This window comes from Bison bison, unplaced genomic scaffold (assembly GCF_000754665.1).
Source record: "Bison bison bison isolate TAMUID 2011002044 unplaced genomic scaffold, Bison_UMD1.0 scf7180017864308, whole genome shotgun sequence".
Classification (NCBI taxonomy): Eukaryota; Metazoa; Chordata; class Mammalia; order Artiodactyla; family Bovidae; genus Bison; species Bison bison.
The window spans coordinates 94594-110169 of NW_011494880.1; the positions used below are offsets into that span (position 1 = coordinate 94594).

Below are 15576 nucleotides of genomic sequence, written 5' to 3' on the forward strand. Positions count from 1 at the left end.
CTTTCCTTCCAAGGAGTAAGCATCTTTTAATTTCATGGCTGCAGTCACCATCTGCAGTGACTTTGGAGCCCAGAAAAATAAAGTCTGACACTCTTTCCCCATCTATTTGCCATGAAATGATGGGCCAGATGCCATGATCTTCATTTTCTGAATGTTGAGCTTTAAGCCAACTTTTTCACTCTCCTCTTTCACTTTCATCAAGAGGCTTTTTAGTTCCTCCTCACTTTCTGCCATAAGGGTGGTGTCATCTGTAAATCTGAGGTTATTAAGATTTCTCCTGGCAATCTTGATTCCAGCTTGTGCTTCTTCCAGCCCAGCATTTCTCATGATGTACTGTGCATAGAAGTTAAATAAGCAGGGTGACAATATACAGCTTTGACATACTCCTTTTCCTATTGGAACCAGTCTGTTGTTCCATGTCCAGTTCTAACTGTTGCTTCCTGACCTGCATACAGATTTCTCAAGAGGCTGGTCAGGTGGTCTGGTATTCCCATATCTTTCAGAATTTTCCACAGTTTATTGTGATCCACACAGTCAAAAGCTTTCTTAATCATTCATAAAGGTATGGTTCAGTAGTGTTAAGTGCATTCATATAGTGAAACCAATCACCAGAACTTTTTCATCTGGCAAAAATTGAAGTCTATGTCATTAAGAAACTACATTTTCCTCTTTCCTCAGCCTCTGTCAGCCATCACTCTGCTTTATGTTTCTACAAATTTGACTAGGCTGGATACTCTGGTCTTCTCTAGTACTTGTGTTTCTGGACTAGCTTATTTCATTTAGAGTAAAATTCATCTCTGTTGTGTGGTGTGTCAGAATTTTCTTCTAAAAGCTAAGTAATACTTTATTACTTGTCTAATTCAATGAAACTATGAGCCATACTGTGTAGGACCACCCAAGACAGACGGATCGTGGCAGAGAGGTCTGACAAAATGTGGCCCACTGGATAATGGAATGGCAAATCACTTCAGTATTCCTGCCTCAAGAACCCCATGAACAGTATGGAAAGGCAAAAAGATAGGACACTGAAAGATGAACTCTCCAGGTTTGTAGGTGCCCAATATGCTACTGGAGATCAGTGGAGAAATAAATCCAGAAAGGCAGTGATTTGGCAGGTTTGCAGAGGAGGCCTCCAATAAATTCGAAATTTCGTAGCACTGAGAGAGGAAATTCTAAATTCCAATAGGTGCCATGATGAGTCATATTTCAGCTTTCCCCATTATCTCAAATGTTGTAGTGGGTCTTCCTGAAAGGAAAAACAAAAACAAATCTTTGATGAAATGACTATCTTTTCACATGCGTATATTAGGTAAGTTTTGGGAAAAGGCTTGGAATGTTTTGGCCAAAGATGTTTCAAAGTGTCTGTTTTTTGATAAAGCAAATACGTATGTGCATGTATAATATGCAATACGCATGCATGCATGCTAAATCGCTTGTGTCATGTCTGACTCTCTGTGAGCCTGTGGACTAGTCGTTCTCTAGACTCCTCTGTCCATGGGATTCTCTAGGCAAGAATATTGGAGTATTAGTAAGGTAGATACTGAAGTTTAGTAAGGCAGATATATAATTGCTTACAGAAGTCTTAATCCTTCAAATTGTGGTTTATGGCTTCCTGGAATGTTCTATACTAGTAATGGAACACAGGGTTCTACTTTCAATATTCCATAATTTTTTCCATAATATTTATGAGTTTGCTGAACCCTGTCATGCCTTCCTCCAGGGGATCTTCCTGACCTAAGGATTGAATCCATGTCCCTTAAGTCTCCTTCATTAAGGTTCTTTACCACTAGTACCACCTTGGGAGCCCATAATATATAATATAGTGTAATATAATAAGAAAACTGAGCTACAAGTAGGAACAAGTAGGAACAAACAAGTAGGAACAGTTTCTAAGTGCTACCTAGATACTATTGCTACAAACACCTGTGTAACCCTTCAATATACATGTCTTCATTAATCAAAAATTTTACGAGGTTTCTAGTGATGCTTTCTAAATTAAAAAAGAAAGTTTAGTAAGGTAGATATATTATTTTTTGGAGAAGTCTTAATCCTTCAAATTGTGGTTTATGACTTCCTGGAGTGTTCTATGCCAGTAACGGAACACAGGGTTCTATTTCCAGTATTCCATAAAAGTTTCCATAATATTTATGAGCTTGCTGGATCATTTTATATTTTCATTTCCTCATTTTACTTAGAGGAGACAAATTCCTGTGACTTTATGTGAATTCACCTTCAAACGAACTAGAAAAAATAAGATTTCATGCTACCAACTAAAAACATGACTTACCTAGTATTTCACTGTAAAACTTACTCCATGTGTTCTCATTAAACATTTGGAACCAAAAATCAAAATAAAGTACATACGTTTTTGACCCTCTCTCTGGATGTCATATGATGACTTAATTCAGACAACGTAACAGGTACATAAGATGGTAAGAATGGAAGTTTTCCATTAATCTTTTCAGTTGAATCACCAGATGAGAAGCAGGGATTGTACAAATAAAGGTACTTTAGGTATCTCAGTGAGCAGCTCACCACAGGATCCAACGGCATCTGCAAGAACAACATCAAACCTGATTCCTGTGTTTTGTCATCAGTCACTTGTTAGAAACAACATCTTTACAGAGATCTTTAAAAACATCAAAAAATTCCCAGTATAAACTTCTTACTAATGAAAAATGTGTCCAAAACAAATCTTTTGCCAGATATGTCTATGTGCTGGCCACATGCTTGATAAAATTCTTACAGTGTGCTGTGTGCTGTGCTTAGTTCCTCAGTCATGTCTGAATCTTTGGGACTCCATAGAATGCAACCTGCCAGTCTCCTCTTGCCAAAGGAAAAGTCTCGTATTTAATAGGAGGTGATTCATTGGGATCAACAAGAATGGAAGTTGGGTTGCAAAGAGTCAAACATGAGTGAAGCATGCACGCACACAGCAAGATAGACAGTTTGAAGGTTTCAACACTTGTATTTCCCACAGAGAAATAGTGAAAACTATAAATAGTGAAGTGAAGTCACTCAGTCGTGTCCAACAGTGAACAATATGTTGGGAAAGCTCTGGACTATAATGAAAAAGCAACAGAAACCTGGCACGATTGAAAACTGAGAATGGTCATATAGAAAACATGGGGCTGATTTTACCTGCATTACCCCATCCTCCAGTTCAGAGATTCTGGGTCTTCTGGCTAAGATCAAGGGTAGTATTGGGACTTCCTAGGTGGCTCAGTAAAGAATCCACCTGCAGTGTGAGAGACCTGGGTTCAATCTCTGAGTTGGGAAGTTCCCTGGAGAAGGGAATGGCCAGAATAAGGCTTTCTAGCCTGGAGAATTTCATGGACTGCATAGTACATGGGGTGGCAAACAGCTGGATATGACTGAGCTACTTTCACTTTCAGGTGGCTCAGTGGTATAAAGAACCCACCTGCCAATGCAGCAGATGCAAGAGATGCAGGTTCAATCCCTGCTTGGGAAGATCCCCTGGAGTAGAAAATGACAAATCACTCCAGTATTTTTGACTGGAAAATTCCATGGGCAGAGGAGCCCTGTGGGCTATAGTCCATGGGGTTGCACCAAGTTGGACCTGACTGAGCTACTGAGCACACAGAGTTCAGGACAACTTGGCACCAGCAGAGATTCTGTCAGAGTAAGTTCCCTCCATGGGGAAGAATAGTGTTAGAGAAGACCAGCAAGCCTCACTATCATAGGTGTTTACAGCCTTTGTTACTGAGGACTTCCACAGTCTTATCCAGCTCTGAGTTCAGCCACAGAGCTGCCGAGTCTCTGCTGCTGTGTCTTTCTTGAAGCTTGAACTGTCCCTGTGGTGGGACCTGACTCTTGGGGCCCTGTCAGTCCTGTGCCTGGCTTTCTCTGTTTGGGATGCCACAAGCCTTGTGGTCTATGTGAGAGGAGCTGCTGAACTGCACCCCGCCCCCAGGTTCCAAGTCGGTTCTTTTCCTGCTGTAACTGTGGTTGGACTTCCTGGGCAGCTCAGTTGGTAAAGAATCCACCTGCAAAGTGGGAGACATGGTCGATCCCTGGGTTGGGAAGATCCCCTGGAGAAGGAAATGTCAAACCTTTCCACTATTCTTGCCTGGGAAATCCCATGGGCAGAGGAGCCTGGCAGGCTGTAGTCCATGGGGTCACAAGAGTCGGACACAACAGAGTGACTAAATCACCACCACATAACTGGGGCTGTGCTGCTACAGCTGTAGACCTCATCTTGTACTTGCAGTCATGTCTTTGGCCATTACCCAGGCTGTTCTAAACCCCCTTGTTGGGTTCTAAGTCAGAGTTTGACTGACTGTTACTGGGGCCATACCATTGCTTTTCTGTATCACATCCCCTGGGTCCTGACATTGGCTTTAACATGCCATCGCTGGATCATGCTGCTCTGATACTTCCCCTGGCATAAGTTTTGGAATTTTGATGCACTATCCTCAGCCTGAGCTGCTATAGCATTCAGTTCCCTGGGCCTAAGCCACCTGTCACCTCAGGCCCTTTACCACTGCTGCACCTACCCCTTCCCCTTGCAAGTCACTGAAGCAAACCAGCCACACATCTAAGTTCTATCACAAATCTGCACATGCTTGTACCTTAGACTCTGACACCACTGCTCCAGCATGTACTCTTGCACATCAGGGCCAAGGCAGTATAGTAGTTGCATATGAACATAATTTCAGAATCTTTGCTTCACTGCCACTCTCAGTGCCACTACATTGTATCTGATGCCAAGAAGGATCTCCTCGGTTACAACTATGTGCCATGGACACAGGTGGAGATCCCCAGCAGTAGGATGCCAGCAGACTTCACTGCCAAGGACCCCGATAGCTCTAGTTACTGCTGCAACCATCAAGAACTATCTCTGTAGCCTTGGTCACTGAAGACCCATGCAGTCTTCATAGATGCTGATCTGTGTGATAGCCACACAGAGATTATGCAGCCATGCACTCTGAGGAACAGATATGACACCTCACTCATTCATTTGTCTCACAGCCAACTTCAGGTGAAAGTCTTTTCCCAATAAAATGAGTCCAAAAAGGCTAGAAATGTGACAGTTCCCTCTGGGCAGAGACAATTATTGTGTTACCAAAGGAACACAATAATTTTTTAGTAACTGACCCCCCCAAAATGAAAATCTATGAGTTACCAGGAAATAATTCAAAATAATTATTTTCAGAAAGTTCAGTGAGATTAAAGAGGACACACATAATTCAATAGTGTCAGGAAAAACAATGCCTGAACAAAACAAGTAGCTGATAAGTGAAAAAGAAGTTATAAAAGCAATTGAACAGAAATTCTGTAACTGAAAAATAAATAAATGAAATTTAAAATGCAATTGATATTGAAATTCAACAATAGGCTCAATCAAGCACAAGAAAGAATCTTCAAACTTGAAAACAAATGTCTTGATATTATCCAGTTGATAGAGAGAAAGCTACCTGGTAGCGTAGCTGGTAAAGAATCCACCTGCAGTGCAGGAGACCTCGGTTCGATTCCTGGGTCAGGAAGATCCCCTGGAGAAGGGCATGGCGATCCACTCCAGTATTCTTGCCTGGAGAATTCCCATGGACAGAGGAGCCATGGGGTTGCAAAGAGTCAGACAGGATTGAACAACTAGGCACACAGAGAGAAAAGAATGAAAAAAATCTCTGTGAATTGTTTCCTAGAAAGTCAAGAAATAAACTCATGTACCCTATGTTCATCTAACCTATGACAAAGGAGGCAAGAATATACAATGGAGAAAAGACAGTCTCTTCAATAAGTGGTGCTGGAAAAACCAGACAGCTACATATGAAAAAAATGAAATAAGAACACTCTCTCACCATACACAAAAATAAACTCAAAATGAATTAAAAAGATCTAAATGTGAGACTGGACACTCAGACAAAAACAAGCAGAATACTCTTTGGCATACTTTATTCTTTGACATAACACCAACTTCAAAAAACATTCCTGCAAAAGAGTGTGAATTTTGCTGGGTCAGACTGTGTAGCAATTTATACTCATAAACACCATCTTGAATTGGAACCTGTCTTTCTCCATACTCTGATTTTTTAAGGTATAAATTTAGGCTATTGATTTGAAATATTTATTTTTTAATGTAGACGTTTAGGGTTTAAACGACCCTCTGAACAGTGTATTCTCATAATTTTTGTTTTTCACTTTGTTTCTTAAATTATTTTCTAATTTTTCTTTTGCTTTCATCTGTGATGCTTTTTTTGAATATTATCTAATTTCCATATATTTGTGAATTTCTCAATTTCTTTGTAATTTTTTTGTTATTGCATTGTGGCCAGAGGCCATTCATCTTGTGATTTGAATTTCTAAAATTTATTGAGACTTAAAAAATTCACACTAGTGATAGTGTATCTTGGGAAATATTTATGTGCACTTGAGTAGATTGTGTATTTTACTCTTTTTGGAATGGGGTATTCTATAGATGTCTCTTAAAATCTAATTGGTTTATAGTGTTATGGAATTCTTCTGTTTCCTTTGTTGATCTCCTGCCTAGTTTTCTACCCATTATTAAATGTAAGTGAGTAAAGTGTTCCAGTATTAATGTTGGATTGTTTCTCCTTTAATTTCCACCTGCTTTTGCTTCATGCGTTTTGGTCTTGATGTTAGGTACGTGTATCTTTATAACTGATATATCTTCACACTGAAAGATTCACACTTTTATAATAAAATGTGTCTTCATCTATAGCAACATTTTTGGTTTTAAAGTTTATGTGGCTGATATTAATATAGTCTTTCCAGTATTTTTATGGTTGCTGTTCATATGATATATATCCTACTCTATTCTTTTATTTCCACCTATTTCTATCTTTGAATTTATACTGTATCTTTAAGTAACATAGTTGAATATTTTTATTATAATCTTTAATATATGTCTTTTGATTGAATTTTTAATTTATTTACATTTGGTGTTAATATTGCTACTCTTGGATTTATATCTGTCATTTTACTTTTATCTGCATGTCATTTTATTTGCTTAGGTTTTTTTTTTTTGATGTCTTTCTTTTGCATTAAATGAATACTTACTAGCACAACATCTCAATTCATTTAATGATTTTAAATTATTTTTGTATTGTTCTATGGTTTATTATATATACATGATAAATTATCAGAATTTTGTTATTTTTATACTAACTTAATCCCTGTTCAATACAGAAAAAAATATTCCTAAAAGCTCTATTCTATTGCAAACTTTTGTGCTGTCATTGTTATACATGCTATATTCATACATGTAATTACCTAATAGTGTATGTATTGTATACTAGTATTTACATAATTTTGTCCTTTTTTTAAGGCAAAATGAGGCAAAAATGAGAATAAGTATATATTATTTCAGTGGTTATGATACTTTTTAGTTACCTATTCTTATTTTCTGTTTGCTTGCATGTATTCATGTTATCATATAGCATCGTTCCTTTCTTTAATACAGCTTGTTACCACCACCTACTTTATCTTGCTTTTGACAAATATATTAACTATATGTCATATGTCTAACAATACAACTATGTAGATGACTTACATGCTTATTTTTTGTACTTGTTAAGAGAAGAAAGAGACAAAGTATGTACTTGTATTGTCTTACAGAATTACTTATCTTTACCAGTGCTCTTTGGTTTATCATGTGGATTAGAACTGCAGGCTAGTTTTACCGTCTCAGGCTGAAGAACTTCTCCAGTTTTCCTGTAAGGCAGATTTCCCAGCAATGAAGTCTTTTTTATTTTTATTTTTTGGCGGGGGGAGGGGAGGGGAAGGCATGAGGGGCAGAAGACTATCTATATTTTGTCCTCATTTTTTAAAGATAGCTTTGTTGACATAGAATTTTTGACTGACAGTTTTGTCTTTCAGCACTTTGAATATGTCATCCCATTGCCATAGAGCTTCCATACTTTCTGATGAAATATAAGTAATATCTTATTGCAGTTCATTTGTATGGATGTATTATTTTCTCTTGGTGCTTTAAGATTTTCTGCCTTTAGCTTTCAACATTTTACTAGTGTTAATGTATGGCTCTCCTATGTTTATCCTACTTTGAACTGATTGAAATACTGGGCTGTATAGATTAGTATTTGCCATCATATTTAGGATATTTTCCAGCATTATATTTTTGAATATTTTGCTTTACTCATTTTTCTTATGGCACCCCTATTTTGCGTATGTTAGTGTGTTTAATTGTATTCCACAATTTGCTATCCTTCTTTTCACTTTTCTACTCATTTTTATCTCTGTTCTTTTGATTATATTATCTTACTGCTCTATCTTAACTTGGCTGGCTTTTTCATCTGCTGCTTCAAATCTGCTACTGACTACCTCTGGTGAATTTTTTCAATTATTGTAATTTTCAACTCAAATTTTCATTTGGTACTTTTGAAAAATATGATTTATATCCCTTACTTATAGACTCTGTCTATGGGACATTGTTTTTATACCTTTCTTTACTTCTTTAAGCTTGTTTTACAGAAGATGCATTGTATGTTTTTAGAAATTTATCTATTCCTTATAAGTTCCCCAGTTTTTTAGAATATAATGATTCATAATATTCTCTTATGATCATTTATATATATGTATGCATATATTTATACATACATATATATTTAGCTTCTCATTTTATTTATTTGACTGTTTTTTTGTTTTTGTTTTTGATAATCCCCTTTGGGTCATTGAATACAGTTTGTGATAGCTAGTATGAAGTTTTTACCTGTTAGAACTATTAGTCCCTCTCAGAGGCAGTTGCTTATTGCTTTTTTTTCCCATGTAGGTTACATTTCCCTGTTTCTATGTACTGTGAAATTTTTGTTAAGCTCTGACATTTAGATAATGAGTATAGCAACTCTGGATACTGGTCTTTTCCAGTTCCATTAATTATTACTATTATTTGTTCAATAACTAAATGGACTATTTTAGTGAAGTCTCTTTCCCCTACAGTGTGAAACCTCTGTTGGGGGCTATTTGGAGGGTGCAGCCTTGGGCATATTCACATTCCCTGGGCTGACAGTAGTTTTAGTAGGGGCCTCCTTTTGACTGTCTCTTTTCTTACTGTTAACTTTCATCAACTGTTGACTGATTGTGCTATAGGTTATGTTAATATCTTGGAAGCATAAATTGCTCCAGAATCTGACTTCCAGAAGTTCATTTTCATTTGCAAGGATGTTTTTGGAAGTCAATGTTTGAGGTCTGTTTTGATCTCAGAAGACTCTTCTTAGCTGTGTCTTTCTTTGTTTTTCTCTGATAAACTAGCTTGCCAATGGTTTAGCTTGTATCTGTCATGAAACAATTAGCTTCCTCTTAACTGTTTAACCAACAAATCTTTCATAACTTGTGGTCAATCATAGGCTTGACCTTCCTTCCCACAGTCTGATTCAAATAAAGTGAGTGTCTTGAGAATAGCTTGGAGCTCTGAGTTTTATGTTTTATGTCCCCCTCTGGTCAAACTCCCTGAACACTGACTTCAGAACTGGGGATATGGACAGTGGCACACCTCTCTGTGATATCTTTCTTTTAGGTGTAAACAGTAGTATCTATTTTTAGTCTGCCTCTTTTGTCCTGGAACCTCCATCATATGAATGAGCTGGGGAAATGACTATTTGCGATTCAGTATTCTCAATATGTTTTGTCTAAAGAGAACCTTTGCCCTATGAGTCTGGCTGGGTGGAAGATGGGAGAACCTTGTTGACCACACTTGTCTGGAACTTTGCCTCTGTAAGACACAGCTGAGATGTGTATGTATGAGAAATTCAAGTGACTTGACCTGTCGAAGAAGATACCATAGCAGTCAAAGGAACTGTAAGGAGAGAGAGCTCTGTGTTCTTTCTGAACCTGCTTAGAGTGGAATCTATTTTTCTGATTAAGGACAGTGAAAGAGGGAGCAGTTTAAGGTTTAAATGGCATAGGCTTTCAGTGATTTTACTGTTAGTATACTCTTCTGGAATAAATGTGTCTTTATTTACTGTATCTTCAGGAAAATCTCTAGACATAATATTATTATTGGTTCTTTTTTTCAAACTTTAAACTTTTTGTTTTGTATTGGGGTATAGCCATTAACAATATTGTGGTAGTTTCAGATGAACAGCTAAAGGACTCAGCCATACATATACGTGTATCCTTCCTTCCCCAAACCCCCATCCCATCCAGGTTGCCACATAACATTGAGTAGAGTTCCATGTGCTATCCAATAGGTCCTTGTTAGTTATTCACTCTGAATATAGCAATGTGTACATGACCTTCCCAAACTCCCTAACTATCTCCTTCCCTCAGCAACCATAAGTTCATTTTCTGTTAGTCTTTTTCTATTTTGTAAGTTCATTTGTATAATTTTTTTTTAGATTCCACATATAAGAGATGTCATATGATATTTCTCCTTCTTGGTCTGACTTACTTCACTCAGTATGACTTTCTCTGTGTCCATTAATGTTGCTGCAAATCACATCATTTTCTTTTTAATGGCTGAGTATATTCCATTGTACATATATATGTCTTCTTCATCTATTCCTCTGTTGATGGACATTTAGGTTGCTTCCATGTCTTGACTATTGTCAACAGTGCTGCAGTGAACATTGGGGGTGCATGCATTTTTTTTGGATCATGTTTTTCTTTGGATATATGCCCAGGAGTGGGATTGAAGAGTCATATGGTAAGTCTGTTTTTAGTTCTTTAAGGAATCTCCATACTGTTTTCCATAGTGGCTGTACTAATTTACATTCTTATCAACAGTGTAGCAGGGTTCCCTTCTTTCTATACCCTCTCCAGCATTTGTTATTTGAGAATTTTTTTGATGATAGTGATGAGTGTGAGGTGATATCTCCCTGTGGTTTTAATTTGCATTTCTCTAATAACTAGCAATGTTGAGCATCTTTTCATATGCCTATTGGCCATCTGTATGTCTTCTTTGGAGAAGTGTCTATTAAGATCTTCTGACCATTTTTTTGAGTGGGCTGTTTGTTTTGATGCTGTTAAGTGAATTTCTAGACACTTTAGTTGTTTTAAAGCATAATTTCACTAGTTATTCTTACTTCATGTAAGAGCTTGTCCATAAAATATGTCATGTTAGCATTTAAGAAATGGGAGATTCAAAGTGTTTTGAAATTTCTCAACATTCTGCTGCTTTAATACGTGCAGCAGGATGTAGATGGCAATTTGCTAGGGTTGAGGAATGAATGAATGGGAAGTAACTATATAATGGGTATATAGTTTCTTTTGGGAGATGAAAATACTCTTGATCTAACTTGAGGTGATAGTTGCATATCATGTAAACTTATTAACTGAACTATATAATTTATAATGGTTAAAAGAGCAAACTTTGTGTTATATACATTTAACCTCACCAGTAGAAACACAAATGGCTGCCGCCAAGATATGACCCAGAGGCCATGGTTTAAAAGCCCTTTGGTTTGTAACATAAGTATATCTATCTATCCTCTATCTACCTATCTATTGATCTATCAATCTTTAAGTGTAGTTGATTTACAATTATGTGTTAGTTTTAGGTGTATAATATAGCAAATCAGGATTTTTGTAGGTTATATTTCATTATTGTTGTTGTCCAGTCACTAAGTTCAGTGAAGGCAATGGCACCCCACTCCAGTGGTACTCTTGCCTAGAAAATCCCATGGATGAAGGAGCCTGGTAGGCTGCAGTCCATGAGGTCGCTAAGAGTCAGACAGGACTGAGCAATTTCACTTTCACTTTTCACTTTCATGCGTTGGAGAAGGAAATGGCAACCCACTCCAGTGTTCTTGCCTGGAGAATCCCAGGGACAGGGGAGCCTGGTGGGCTGCCGTCTATGGGGTCACACAGTCGGACACGACTGAAGTGACTTAGCAGCAGCAGCAGCAGTCACTAAGTTGTGTCCGAATCTTTGTAACACTGTGAACTGCAGCACGGTAGGCTTCCCTGTCCTTCAGTATCTTCTGGAATTTGCTCAAACTCACATCCATCGAGTTGGTGATGCCATCCAACCATTTCATCCTCTGTCATGCCCTTCTCCTGCCCTCAATCTTTTCCAGCATCAGTGTGTGTGTGTGTGCTCAGTCACTCAGTTGCGTCTGACTGTTTGTGACCCCATGGACTATAGCCCACCAAGCTCCTCATCCATGGAATTTTCTAGGCAAGAATACCAGAGTGGGTTTCCATTTCCTTCTCCAGGCAATCTTCCAGACCCAGGGATCAAATTGGTGTCTCTTGGGTCTCCTGGCTTAGCAGGCAGATTCTTTACCACATTTCTCCCAGAAGGTCCCAGTATCAGGTTTTTTTTTTTTTTTCCCCCCCCAATGAGTCGGCTCTTGGCATCAAGTGGCTAAAGTATTGGAGCTTCAGCTTCAGCATTAGTCTGTCCCTGAATATTCAGGGTTGCTTTCATTTAGAATTGACTGATTTGATCTCCTTGCTGTCCAAAAGACTGTCAAGAGTCTTCTCAGCACCACAATTCAAAAGTATCAACTCTTTGCTGCTCAGCCTTCTTATGTATGGTCCAACTCTCACATCCATACGTGACTACAGGAAAAGCTATAGCTTTGATTATACAAAGCTTTGTCTGCAAAGTGATGTCTCAGACTTTTAATACACAGTGTAGGTTTGTCATAGCTTTTTTCCAAGAAATAAGCATCTTTTAATTTCATGTCTGCAGTCACCGTCCGTATTGATTTTGGAGCTGAAGAAAAGAAAATCTGTCATTGTTTCTACTTCCCCCCTGCCCGCCTTCTATTTGCCATTAAGTGATGGGACCAGATACCATGATCTTAGATTTTTGAATACTGAGTTTTAAGCCAGCTTTTTCACTCTCCTCTTTCTCTTTCATCAAGATGCTCTTTAGTTTCTCTTTGCCTTCTGCCATTAAAGTGGTATTATTTGCATATCTGAAGTTGTTGATATTTCTAAATATCACCAGCCTCAGATATGCAGATGATCCTGGAAGAAACACTCTAATGGCATAATGTAAAGAGAAACTAAAAAGGCTCTTGATGAAGGTGAAAGAGAAGAGTGAAAAAGCTGGCTTAAAACTCAACTTTTAAAAAACTAAGATCATGAGATCTGGTTCCATCAATTCATGGAAAATAGAAGGGGAAAAAAGGAAGCAGTGGCAGATTTCTTTTCCCACCTTGGGCTCCAAAACAACTGTGGTATGTTACTATAGCCATGAAATTAAAAGACGCTTGCTCCTTAGAAGAAAAGCTATGAGAAACCTAGGAGTGTATTATAAAGCAGAGACATCACTTTACCAACAAAGGTCTGTATAGTCAAAGCTATAATTTTTCCAGTAATCATGTATGGATGTGAGAGTTGGACCATAATGAAGCCTGAGTACCAAAGAATTGATGCTTTTGAATTGTGGTTCTGGAGAAGAGTCTTGAGAGCTCCTTGGACAGCAAGGAGATCAAACCAATCAATCCTATAGGAAATCAACACTGAATATTCATTGGAAGGGCTGATGCTGAAGCTCCAATACTTTGGCCTCCTGATTAAAAGAATTGATTCACTGGAAAAGGCCCTGATGCTTGGAAAGATTGAGGGCAGGAGAAGAAAGGGGCAACAGAAGATGAGATGGTTGGATAGCATCATTGATGCAATGGACAGGGATTTTAGCAAATTTCAGGAGATAGTAAAGGACAGGGAAGCCTGGCATGTTGCTGTCCACAGTTTGGCAAAGAGTCAAAGACACAACTTGAGGACTAAACAACAATAAAATATCAAGATAGTTTACTGAAAATAAATGCTCTTTGAAGAGTTTAAAACATCAGAGGAGTTCACACACTGAAAGAAAGAAAAGTGAGAAGATGAGTATCCACAACATTCCTAGTTCCCTATTTTAACTTTGCTCTCAATGCTTCTTAATCCTTCTATTACCATTTCAGTGATTATTCTCTTTCCAATGACTAGACAAAATAGACTTTAAAATAAAGAATATCATAAGAGACAAAGAAGGACACTACATAATGATCAAAGGATCAATCCAAGAAGACATAACAATTATAAATGTCTATGCACTCAACATAAGAGCACCTCAATACATAAGGCAAACACTAACAGGCATAAGAGGAGAAATCTACAGCAACACAATAATAGTAGGGGACTTTAACACCCCACTTTCACCAATGGATAGATCATCAAAACAGAGAATCAATAAGGAAACACAAAGCTTAAATGAAACATTAAACCAAATGGACCTAATTGATATCTTCAGGACTTTCCATCCAAATGCAGAAGAATACACTTTCTTCTCAAGTGCACATGGAGCATTCTCCAGGATAGACCACATTTTAGGCCACAAATCAAGCCTCAGTAAATTTAAGAAAGTTGAAATTGTATCAAGTATCTTCTCTGACCACAACACTATGAGACTAGATATCAACTATGGGGGGGGGGCAAAAAACACAAACTCGTGGAGATTAAAAAATACATTACTAAATAACAAAGAGGTTGCTGAAGGATTCCTTGAAGCAAATGACATACATTTATACAATGTAACACTACTTAGCCATAAAAAGGAATACATTTGAATCTGTTCTAATGAGGTGGAGGAAACTAGAGCCCATTATACAGAGTGAAGTAAGTCAGAGAGAGAAATACAAATATCATATACTGACACATATGTATGGAATCTGAGAGATGGCACAGATGAATTTATTTTCAGGGCAGCAATGGAGAAACAGACACAGAGAACAGACCTATGGAGAAGGTGGGAGGAGAGGAGGGAGAAGGGGAAATATATGGAGAGAGTAACATAGAAACTTAACAATATCCTGTGTAAAACAGATAGCCAATGGGAATTTGCTGTATGACTCAGGGAACTCAAACAGGAGCTCTGTGACAGGCTCAAGGGGAGGGTAGGGAGGGACATGGGAGGGAGGTCTGGGAGGGAGGGGACATAGGTGTACCTATGGCTGATTCTTGTTGATGTATGACAGAACACCATAAAATTCTGTAAAGCAATTATCCTTCAATTAATTTTTTTTTTTTTTAAAGAAGCTCTTCAAGGAAAGAGAACAAGTGACACAGCGGAATACAGTGGTTTCTTTTCCTGCCCATGTTACCATTATAATTCCAAAATTTACACTGTTTCTTCAAATATCATTCTTTTTTATTACAATGTTAATCTAAAAGTATTATGGATCAAAGACACTCTTTGTAATGATATAACTAGCCTGTCATTTATATTTGGTTTATATATATATATTATCTGAGATAAGTGGTAACTATTATAATATTTCACCTTTCTGGTAGAAAATGTCTAAAGTCAGATCTTTTATAGTTTAACAGACATTAAATAGTTGTCCAGTATTAAGTTACTGTGTGTACCTTTTGTGGAATCTGGGCAAGGGCTGATGCAATCACAGTGGCACTTTCTTCTGACATGTTACTGACCATTGACCCCAAAGAAAACACCACAATACTATCTTCTCCTGAGCTCTGCACAAACTCTTCCATTTCCTATGAAAAATTTTATTCCATCACAAAAAAGCAGTAGTGTAGCAAATATTATTGAATGAATTTCTACAAGCAACTAAAGAGAGAAAATCAGATGGAATTCTTCAGTCAAGAATCCTGAAGTGGGTATCGATCGGTTGTTCT

General features: G+C 37.7%; 1 pseudogene; it reads right to left on the reverse strand.

The window, feature by feature from the left end:
* The window catches only part of LOC104997422, a 21132-nt pseudogene extending 5700 nt beyond the window's left edge, over positions 1-15432 (reverse strand).
* Between the last annotated feature and the right edge of the window lie 144 nt (positions 15433-15576).